Below are 10,474 nucleotides of genomic sequence, written 5' to 3'. Positions count from 1 at the left end.
ATTCCCTTTTAGGGAACCCGTTAGGTTGCCTTTGAGTTCTGTTGGTTGTCCCCTTTGCTGTGTGTGCAGAAGGTTTTTATTTTGTTTTTGTTTTTTTCCATAATATTTTATTGTCAAATTGTTTTCCATACAACACCCAGTGCTCTTCCCCTCAAGTGCCCTCCACCATCACCACCACCTGTCTTCCCCCCTCCCCCTTCCCCCCCAACCCTCAGTTCATTCTCAGCTTTCAATAGTCTTTCAAGTTCTGCATCCCTCTCTCTCCCCAACTCTCTCTCCCTCCTCCATTCGGAGGAGGGACAGAAGGTTTTTATTTTGATGTACTCCCAGTAGTTTTCTATTATGGTTTCCTTGCCTCAGGAGGCATATCTAGGAAGGAGTTGCTATGGCTGATGTCAGAGAAGCTACTGCCTATATTCTCTTTTGGGATTTTTATGGTTTTACATCTCACATTTATGTCTTTAATCCATTTTGGACTTACTTTTGTGTGTGGTATAAGAAAGTGGTCCAGTTTCAGGATGCCTGGGCGGCTTAGTCAGTTAACTGGCCATCTCTTGATTTCAGCTCAGGTCAGAATCTCACAGTTTATGAGATTGAGCCCCATGAAAGCTCTATGCTGACAGTGTGGGACCTGCTTGGGATTCTCCCCCCCTCCCTTTGCACCTCCTCTGTTCACACTTGCTCTTGCTCTCTGTCTCTCAAAAATTAACATTAAAAAGAAAGAAAGTGGCCCAATTTCATTCTTTTGCATGTTGCTGTCCAGTTTTCCCAACACTGTTTGTTGAAGAGACGTTCTTTTTCCTATCACATATTCTTTCCTGCTTTGTCGAAAATTAATTGACCACATAGCTTTGGGCTCATTTCTTTTTTTAATTTTTTTCAACATTTAGTTTTTGAGAGATAGACAGAAACAGAGTGTGAGTGGAGAGAGGGGAGAAGGGGAGAGAGAAGGGAATCACAGAGTCTGAAGCAGGCTCCAGGCTCTGAGCTGTCAGCATAGAGCCTGAAGCAGGGCTCGAACCCATGAACTATGAGATCATGACCTGAACCAAAGTCGGACGCTTATCCAACTGAGCCACCCAGGAGCCCCACTGTGGGCTCATTTCTGAGTTTTCTGTTCTGTTCCATTGATCTGTGTGTCTGTTTTTGTACCAGTACCATACTGTCTTGATGCCTAAAGCATTGTAATGTAACTTCAAGTCTGAATTGTGATGCCTCCAATCTTTGCTTTAGTTTTTCAAGGTTAATTTGGCAATTTGGAGATTGCTTTGGGTGAGATAGATATTTTAACAGTTCTTGTTTGTCCAGTTCATGAGCATGGAATGTCTTTCCATTTCTTTGTGTCTTCTTCAATATCTTTCATCAGTGATATATACAAGTTTTTAGAGCACAGGTCTTTCACCTCTTCCTTTGGGTTCATTTCCAGGTTTCTTATTGTTTTTGGTGCAATTGTAAATGGGATTGGTTCCTTAATTTCTTTTTTCTAATGTTTATTTATATTTAATTTTTTAAAAAGTTTATTTATTTTTGAGAGAGAGAGACAGAGTGCCAGCAGGGGATGGGCAAAGAGAGAGAGACACACAGAATCTGAAGCAGGCTTCAGGCTCTGAGCTGTCAGCACAGAGCCCGACACGGGACTCATGAACTGTGAGATCGTGACCTGAGCTGAAGTTGGATGCTCAACCGACTGAACCACCCAGACACCTCAAAAATGTTCATTTATTTTGAGAGACAGAGAGAGAGAGAGAGATGGAGTGCGTGCATTCATACTCAATTTGGGGCAGAGGCAGAGAGAGTGGAGAGAGAGAGAGAGAGAGAGAGAGAGAGAGAGAGAGAGAGAGAGAGGGAATCCCAAGCAGACTCTGAGCTTTCAGCATGTACCCTGACACAGGACTTGATCTCACAAACCATGAGATCATGACCTGAGCTGAAAGTAAGTCAGATGCTTACCCAACTGAGCCACTCAGGCATCCTGATTCTTTAACTTCTCTTTTAGCTGCTTTATAATTGGTGTATAGAAATGCAACACATTTCTGTACATTGATTTTGTGTGCTGTGATTTTACTGAATTTATGTATCAGTTCTAGCAATTTTCTTTTCGGTGAAGTCTTTCAGGCTTTCTATGTGAAGTATCATGTCATCTGCAAATAGTACAAGTTTTACTTCTTCCTTGCTGATTTGGATGCCTTTTATTTCTTTTTGTTGTTCGGTTGCTGTGATTAGGATTTCCAGTACTATGTTGAATAAAAGTGGTGAGAGTGGACATCTCTGTCTTGTTTCTGACCTTAGAGGAAAAGCTTTCCAGTTTTCCCCATTTAAAATTATATGAGCTGTGGGTTCAGTTTTCTAACTTAATTCCTAAAAGCTTGTGTGCTCAATACATTTTTATTAGCTCCTCTTAAACATATGATGAAAACATATAAATGAGTCTAAGGATCTAGATATAACTTACAACATACAAAATATCTTATATATTTCTTCTGTCTTTTTTTTTTTTTAATTTCAGGGTGGGGAAAAGATGGGTAGAGGGGGAGAGAGAGAGAATCCTAAGTAGGCTCCATGCTCAGTAGGGAGCCCAACATGAAGGTCAACCCCACAACCTGGGATTCTGACCTGAGCTGAAATCAAGAGTTGGACACTTGACTGACTGAGCCACCCAGGCACCCCACAACATAACTTATATTTTTAATTTTAAAAATTCCTACTTTCTTATATATAACCTGTGTTCCTTTTGGTCAGGCTTGAAGTTTGAATCCCTTTAGACTGGGCCCTGCTAAATCTGGGACCCCATGGACCTCAGTCATCACAGATTCTGCTCTCTGTGGGTTCACCACTCACTAGTTGTATGCCTTGGACAGCAATCTGTGTCACTTTGGGTCTCAGTTCCTAATCTATAAATGTAGGGGTTGACTACATATATTAGGAGTTTTCAGATTGTTCTCTATAAAGTTGTGGTGTGACTGTGGCTACTCTTAGGGACCCTTGGCTAGGCCTGGGGCAGTGGGCACATGCTGTGGGTATCTGGGCTCCCACACTACCTGCTCAGTAGACCTGCTTATGGCTACTGAATCTACTGGATTTGATTTGGTGAAAGAGCTATAAAGCCCAAAAGTAAAAATAAATATAAAAAAGATTTGCAAACCACTAAACCGGATAAAAATTAAGGTAACTTATGTTCAAGAATTAAAGTATTCTACTACAACCCCCTGAATGGGTTTGGCATAAAATGGCTGCCAGTTAAAGACCTGTTGAATTAATGAACAGAGTTCTTGGCCTGAAGGGATTTATAACCAAATGAAAAATATTCATCTTACAAAATACTGTAGTTAAAACAATGCTTCTTTTATCCCATTGCCATTGTTTCTTAATCTTTGAATTTTATAATAAGAGAAGAGAAGGTCTATTCTCTACCTTCAAAGACGCGCACATTAAAGTCATCTCATTTAGATGAATATCAGATAGTAACTTGCAGGCCACAGGATTGTTAGTTGTTTCATTATTAATTTGTGTAGCACCTGTACAGAGGAAGGTTAGAAACACTGACCTTACTTTGCAAACATAGGAAATTTTGGTGGGACTAATAGAAATCTTCCCTTATAGATGTAAAGCTCTTCCAGTGGTGTTTACATGTTCGCAGGAGTACAAATGAATATATCTTAACATGTTTTCTAAAAACCTTCAGAAAAGCTTTCGAATGAGTCGACATCAGAACAAGACTAGAAAACCAGGGGCTTGACCAGTGTCGCAGTTTGTGAAAGGCAGGGGCTCCTCAGAAGGTGACTTGTTTACTCTGTGTACATCTATGAAATCCAGTTATTCAGAACAGGACATGCAGAACCCAACCCTCCCCAAGTTTCATGGTAGGTCCACAGCAACACCTACTGCACCTACCTAGAATACCCGACCCAGTTTCTTCTCTAATGTCTGTCTTACTTAACCTTCACCATGTCCAGCAAGCATTGCCTACCTCTGGTTCGCTTCCCAAGTCCACCATTTTTATTTAGAAATTCCTTCTACATTCTCCAAATCCTACGTTTATTTCTAGTTTAACATATATCCAGTGGCTATAACCATTTATTTACTTTTCTTTTTCACTGGCCATGGTAAAATCTCTTTTAGAGTAGGGATCATATTTTAACTTGTGTTTTCAATGCTTAACAAAGTGCCTGCCATGTTATAATCCAGTGAATCACTTTTTCCCCCTGAAAAATGATTGGTTTTGAGAATATTGTTCAAAGGTTGCTATATCAATCAGAGTCCAAGCTGAAAAGCAGAGACCACCCTAGGTGTTTCAAATAGAGGAAATTTAGTGCAGGAAGTTGTTTTCAAATGTAGCGGAAGAGTGGAAGAATGAAGAGGGGGTGCTGGAAGAAGGAGGAAGAAGAGGCGATAGTCACAGATCAGAAGTGGAAACTATCCCTGGGCTGACCTCAGCCCATGATCTGGAGACACCACCTGCTGTTGCACTGGTGCTTCTGGATGTACCAGAGAGGTCTTCACTACCGATGCTACCGTTAAAGAAGGGTCACTTCCTGGGCTGCTCACGTAGCTTTCATCTTCCTAATACCTCAGCCACTGCCCCAACCTGCAGCAGCTGCCACTTCTCAGATTAGTCCTTCTTTCTGACAGATCTAACAAGAGAGCTGATGAGAGGGGTGCCTGGGTGGTTCAGCTGGTTGAGTGTCCAACTGTTGATTTCGGCTCAGGTCATGATCCTAGGGTTGTGAGATGGAGCCCCACATCACACTCTGCACTGGGCATGGAGCCTGCTTGGGATTCTCTCTCTCTGCCCCACCACTCACTCCAGCTCTCACTCTCAGTCTCTCTAAAACAGATAAACAAACAAACAAAAACGCTGATAGGAGTTTGGAGAGTGTGGTTTGCAGACTTCCAGCCTCAGTGGCCTCAGTGGTACAGGGAGCTGGGTACAGAGCAGAGAGACAACGCGCACTGAGGCTTCCTCTACAGAAGTGTCCGTGTTGGAACCCATACTGCTAAGTATGTTGGAGCTTTGTAGCAAAATGATACTGCTTGATTAAAAAGCATGAATGTGAATATGTCAAAGACATTTTACCTTCTGCATAAAGACATGCTAATCAAATGTTCCCTGCCACAAAAATGATAGGAGGCAGCTTTAAGAAGCTCATCAGAATTAATATTCAAAAGTTGTTCAGTTGACTAGAACCAGGATTCTAGATAAAATCTAACAGGAATAAGCAAATGCAAAGTTTTCACCTTCAGTAAGAAAACTCCAAGTCTTTCACTCCCTTTTCATATGGGAGAGTTATGAACTATAAATGTGATATGAAGCCTATGAAGAGGCTTCTGAAAAATTAGCTACAACTGATGGCTACATTAACAAGAATATGACTTCCATATCTAGGAGGGTAATGACACCACTTACTCTATTTTGTTTAGGTCCCATTAATCGTGTTAATAACTCCTTTTTAACTGTCATTTTTCTACCCACAAAATACAAATTTTACGGAGCTGTACTTCAGAATATCATTTGGGCAAGTGGAAAGAATTGTAGTCTTTATCTCTGAGACAGTGCATGTCACTGCTGTTTTCCTACCAGACTGTTGGTGAAGCCCAGACGAACATCAGCACTGTCTCATTTTTGCTCCAGATGCACGATTCTATCCTCTAGTACGCCCTGTGCCACTTTTTATAACTACTTTGTAATACTTCTCTGTCATGGGGTAAAACTTACTAATAATTTACCCAGATAATTTCACACTATTCTATATGATACCTTATAAATAATATATAAGAAAAATAAAAAGCAGTTCAATATAGGAACTCAGTTGCTATAAAAGAAGACCTAAGTTGTTAGATGTTTGCTTCTTGTTCCAATGAATACATTCAGGTTTACAAAGAAAAACAATATTCAATATTTCCCATAATTTGTCTTTATATTTGATATTTTGAAATAAGGGCTAAATAAGTATTTTTGTTTCATGGTCCAGGATATCATTTATCTTTGTTGAATGTTCCGTGGTGGTGTGGAGTGTTCTATAAATGGCAGTTACCTCTGTTCATAGTATTGTTCAAATCTTCTGTTTTCTTATCAACTTCCTGTTTACTTGTCCCATCAGTGATGAGAAAGTAGTGTTGAAATCTCAAATTATTTTACTTCTTTTAGCTCTATCAGTTTTCATGTATTATGATGTTTTGTTATCAGGAGCATCAGCTTTAAGATTCTATGTCATCTTGATGGACTGACATCTTTGTCACTCAGATGCGCCCTTTGTATTCCTGGGAATATTTTTTGTTCTGAAGTTTACTTTGATATTACCATATCCCCTTCAACTTCTTTTGCTTAATGTCTTCATGGTATATCTTTTTCCATCCTTTTACTTTTAATTTATATATTACCTTATATTTAAAATGATTTCCTCATAAACAGCACTGCAGGTGAGTCTTGCTTTTTTTTTTCTTAATCTGACATTCTCTTTTAATTGGAGTGTTTAGGTTATTTGCATTTAATGTAAATATCAATATGGTTGGGATTAAATCTACCACCTTGCTATTTGTTTTCTGTTTGTCCAACTTTATTTTTTCCTCTTTTTTCTTGCTTCCTGCTTTCTTTTGGATTAATCAGTTATTGTTTTTTATGATTTTATTTTTTCCTCACTGTTGGCTGATCAGTGATACATTTCATCTTATTTTTTTGATATGTTTCATTTTTTTTAGTGGTTGCACCAAAGTTTACAGGACACATTTTAGACCTATCACAGTCTACCTACAATAATACCACATATTACTGCACATAGAGTGTAAGTCCCTTATGATGGAGTGTCTCCGTTTTCTTCCTCCTGTCTTTTGCATTATTGTTCTGTACACAGTGTAGTTATACCCTGTGCTATTTTTGTCATACATGCCCCATACTACATATTGTTATTGTAGCTTTATATTGTCATTTACATTTTATTTACTTATTTATTTAAAGTTTACTTTTTTATTTTGAGAAAGAACACAAGCAGAGTAGGGGCAGGGAGAAGAGAGATAGAGAATCCCAAGTATGGTATCCCAAGATGTGGGACTCGGATTCATGAACCGTAAGATCATGACCTGAGCTGAAATCGAGAGACAGATGCTTAACCGACGGAGCCACCCAGGTGCCCCAGTCATTTATATTTTAAAAAGATTTGAAATGAGGAAAAGGAAAGTTTTTAAAAATGCGTTCCCATGTATATATTGTTTCCATACTCTTCATTCCTTTGTGTAGATACAGATTTCCATTTGGTATTATTATCCTACTGCCTGAATGACTTCCTTTCATGTTGGTTGTAGTACATTGCCCAAATAAGTCTTATTTTTTTTCTCATTTTTGATGGCTATTTTCTCTGGGTATAGAATTCTCAATAGAAAATTTTATCTTCAGTACTTAAGATGTTACTCCATTGCCTTCTGGCCTACAAAGTTTCTGATAAGAAGTCTGCTATAATTTTTGTCTTTATTGCTCTGTATGTAATGTGTCCTACAATTTGTCCTCCAGAGTTTTTAAGATTTTCTATTTATCACTGAGTTTTTGATGTTTCTTAGTTTGGCTTTTTATGATTATTCTACTTTGAAATCCTTGAGAATCCTAAATTTGAGAGTTTATAGATTCATCAAATTTTGACAGTTCCAGCCACTATTTCTTTACATATTTTCTATATTTCTTCCACTCATTCTGTCTGGTACTATAGCTATTACTGCTTTCTACCACTTGATGTTGTTCCATAGGTCACTGATGCTATGTGTTTTTTTCCAGTTTTTGTTTTCTTTGTGCTTCATTTTAGAGAGATACTATTATATGAAGTTTACTATCTTTTTTCTGCATTGTCTATCTGCTATCAATTCCATCTAATCTTTTTTCCCCTGTAAGTAATCATATTTATCATCACTATTTATTTATTTAAAAATTTTTTTAATGTTTTATTTATTTTTTATACAGAGAGAGAGACAGAGCATGAGTGGGGGGAGGGGCAGAGAGAGAAGGAGACACAGAACCGGAAACAGGTTCCAGGCTCTGAACTGTCAGCACAGAGTCTGACGCGGCGCTCGAACCCATGAACGTGAGATCTGACCTGAGCTGAAGTCGGACGCTTAACCGACTGAGCCACCCAGGCACTCCTATCATCAGTATTTAGTTAGATATTTGAGAGAACTCTCCCGCAGATCTTGGAAGCGCTCTCTCTCTCTCTCTCTCTCTCTCTCTCTCTCTGTGCTGCTTCCTCCTTGCCAGTCCTCTGCCTCCCAAATTCTAGCTACCCTGCCTCTGTCTCCTTACCCCATAAGACACCTTGGCTCCCTGCTGTGGTGTGGAAACAGGCTCCAGGCAGGAAATGGGGGCAACTAGAGCCCTAACCTTACTTGATGTCTCCTTCCAGGGATCCCAGTCTGAGTAGCACTGCCAGTTGTCCAATGTTTGAAAACAGTTGTTTCATATCATTTGTTGTGTTTTCACTTTGTGCAGAGTAGGAGGGTAATGACTCTAGTCACCAGTACTTCATGAATGGAAGTGAAAGTCTAAATAAGTACGTTTGGGTGTTAATTTAGCATCACTGTGAATGCAGCAGTTATAAAAACAAACTGATATAGGTGGTGTCTTACTGGTGCCTCCAATGCTAGGAAGCATTATTCGATGGTGATTTTCTTCAGTGGTCAGTTACTTTTGGCATATTTCCAAACACGAGCCTCAGTCTTCCCTCAAGTTACATGATATTTGTATTTCTAGAGAATCTCACATGTATTAAAATGGAGAAAAATGCTTTGTGTTTAGATGTAAAATGGATTTAGGTTCTGGGCTCAGCTAATATAAACAGGTTTTCCTTTTATAGAAAAGTCACATAGGTGTGAGATCACAATCCCTTGTGTTGACCTGTGTTGTGGCATCCTTGACCCTTATTGGAAACCATTGTCTACATAATAAGCACTTTTCACACTTCATACATTTTATCTGTTGTATGCAAAACCATGTAATAATTTTGAAGCCTACAAACTTTTCTAGTGAAAAGCAATGAATAAGTTATGTCTTAGCTGCAACTCCTGCTTTCAGGGAAAGGGGAAGATATTTAATGTTGTTTTACCAAGATAATCATAGTATTTTATAATGAGAGAATCTGTTTTTAGTTCTCCTTCAAAAGAAATGACTCTTTCTCTAAAATGCAATGCAAAGTGCCCCACATTATTGCCATTTATTTATTAATTCATTCAACAAACAGTGCGCTTCCAATATGCACCAGGCCTTGAGACTAGATGAGTGATAAAATAGACGAGCATGCCTGCCTCCAGGAGCTTACACATTTATCAAGGTTCATGGCAGAGAGCAGGTGGCTACCAAAGGAAATGCCATTTCTCTCAACCTGTTAACGACAGAGCTTCCACATTACGTTTCCGTTAACTAATAAAACAAGTTACAAGAATATTAGAGTTTACAAAATGGGAGCAAAAAACCTCCAACCAAATTTTTTGGTCAAGAATCCATACTTAAAGAAATGTGAGTGAAAGTTGACAACCAGACCCCCTGGCAAAGTTTGGATGATTTGCTTTGATTCTATTAAAGATCTTTAAATTATACTGCCCAACCCACACTGTATGCTTTATTGAGAGTGAGGAAGAGGCCTGCTCTCTCACTGCAGTCATCTGCCCAGGATCACCTTAGCTTTTGAGAAATTACTGGGTTGGCTGAGATCTCACTTACGGAACAGACGTCCTTAGATCTGGCGACTTGAGTTCTGGATCGATGACCACTCTGCTTGTTTGGACGGATTCTCTGGGCTGCCCATTCTCTGATGTGGCCTCAGCCAGAGTCACAAGTAAAACACATGTTGTTCCAGCGCCCCCAGTCAGCTGTAATGCCAGTGTGGGATCATGCTGGGAAGGGAGAGATCTAACACTCTATGGGATGTGCAGCCACAAGGATAAAACTTGGTGTCATGTCCTCCAGACTAAAATCCCTGACTCAGCATCTATTTCATGTGTCCTGTGTTGAACCAATTAAAGTTTTTCTATGGATCTGTGACCTCAACTCTAAAATAAGGGCAATAATAACCTTCCTGTGGGTTGCTAGGAGGAGTATCCTGAAAATGTCTGTATCAGAATGATTTGAAAGCCACACAGTACTATGTACACATATGCATTGCTGTTATGGTGAGTGAGTCTAACGTGATTCAGTTCAGTGCCCGAGATACCGTGATGTAGTGGCACACAGTCCCCGGCTTTCCTTCATTATTGTGGGAGCTTCTTCCTGGGGCTGACTTCCTCTGGGTTCGGGGAGGCCCCTGCGTCTCAAACTGACCATCCTCAAGTAGACCCAGGCGCAGCTGGGAGTTGCTCACCTTGCAGGGTGCTGCCTGTCTTGGGGCTCAGAGGGCATGCTTGCTCCTGTGATGTCTGCTGCCTAGTAAAGCGTGATTATGGCTCTGCTTGCTGTGTGGGAGTCAGCGATGTGATGACGGCCTCCCTGACAGATGGCAGGCATGTG

The sequence above is a fragment of the Suricata suricatta genome, chromosome 7 (assembly GCF_006229205.1).
Source record: "Suricata suricatta isolate VVHF042 chromosome 7, meerkat_22Aug2017_6uvM2_HiC, whole genome shotgun sequence".
NCBI lineage: Eukaryota > Metazoa > Chordata > Mammalia > Carnivora > Herpestidae > Suricata > Suricata suricatta.
Note: the sequence above shows the minus strand (reverse complement) of the source record.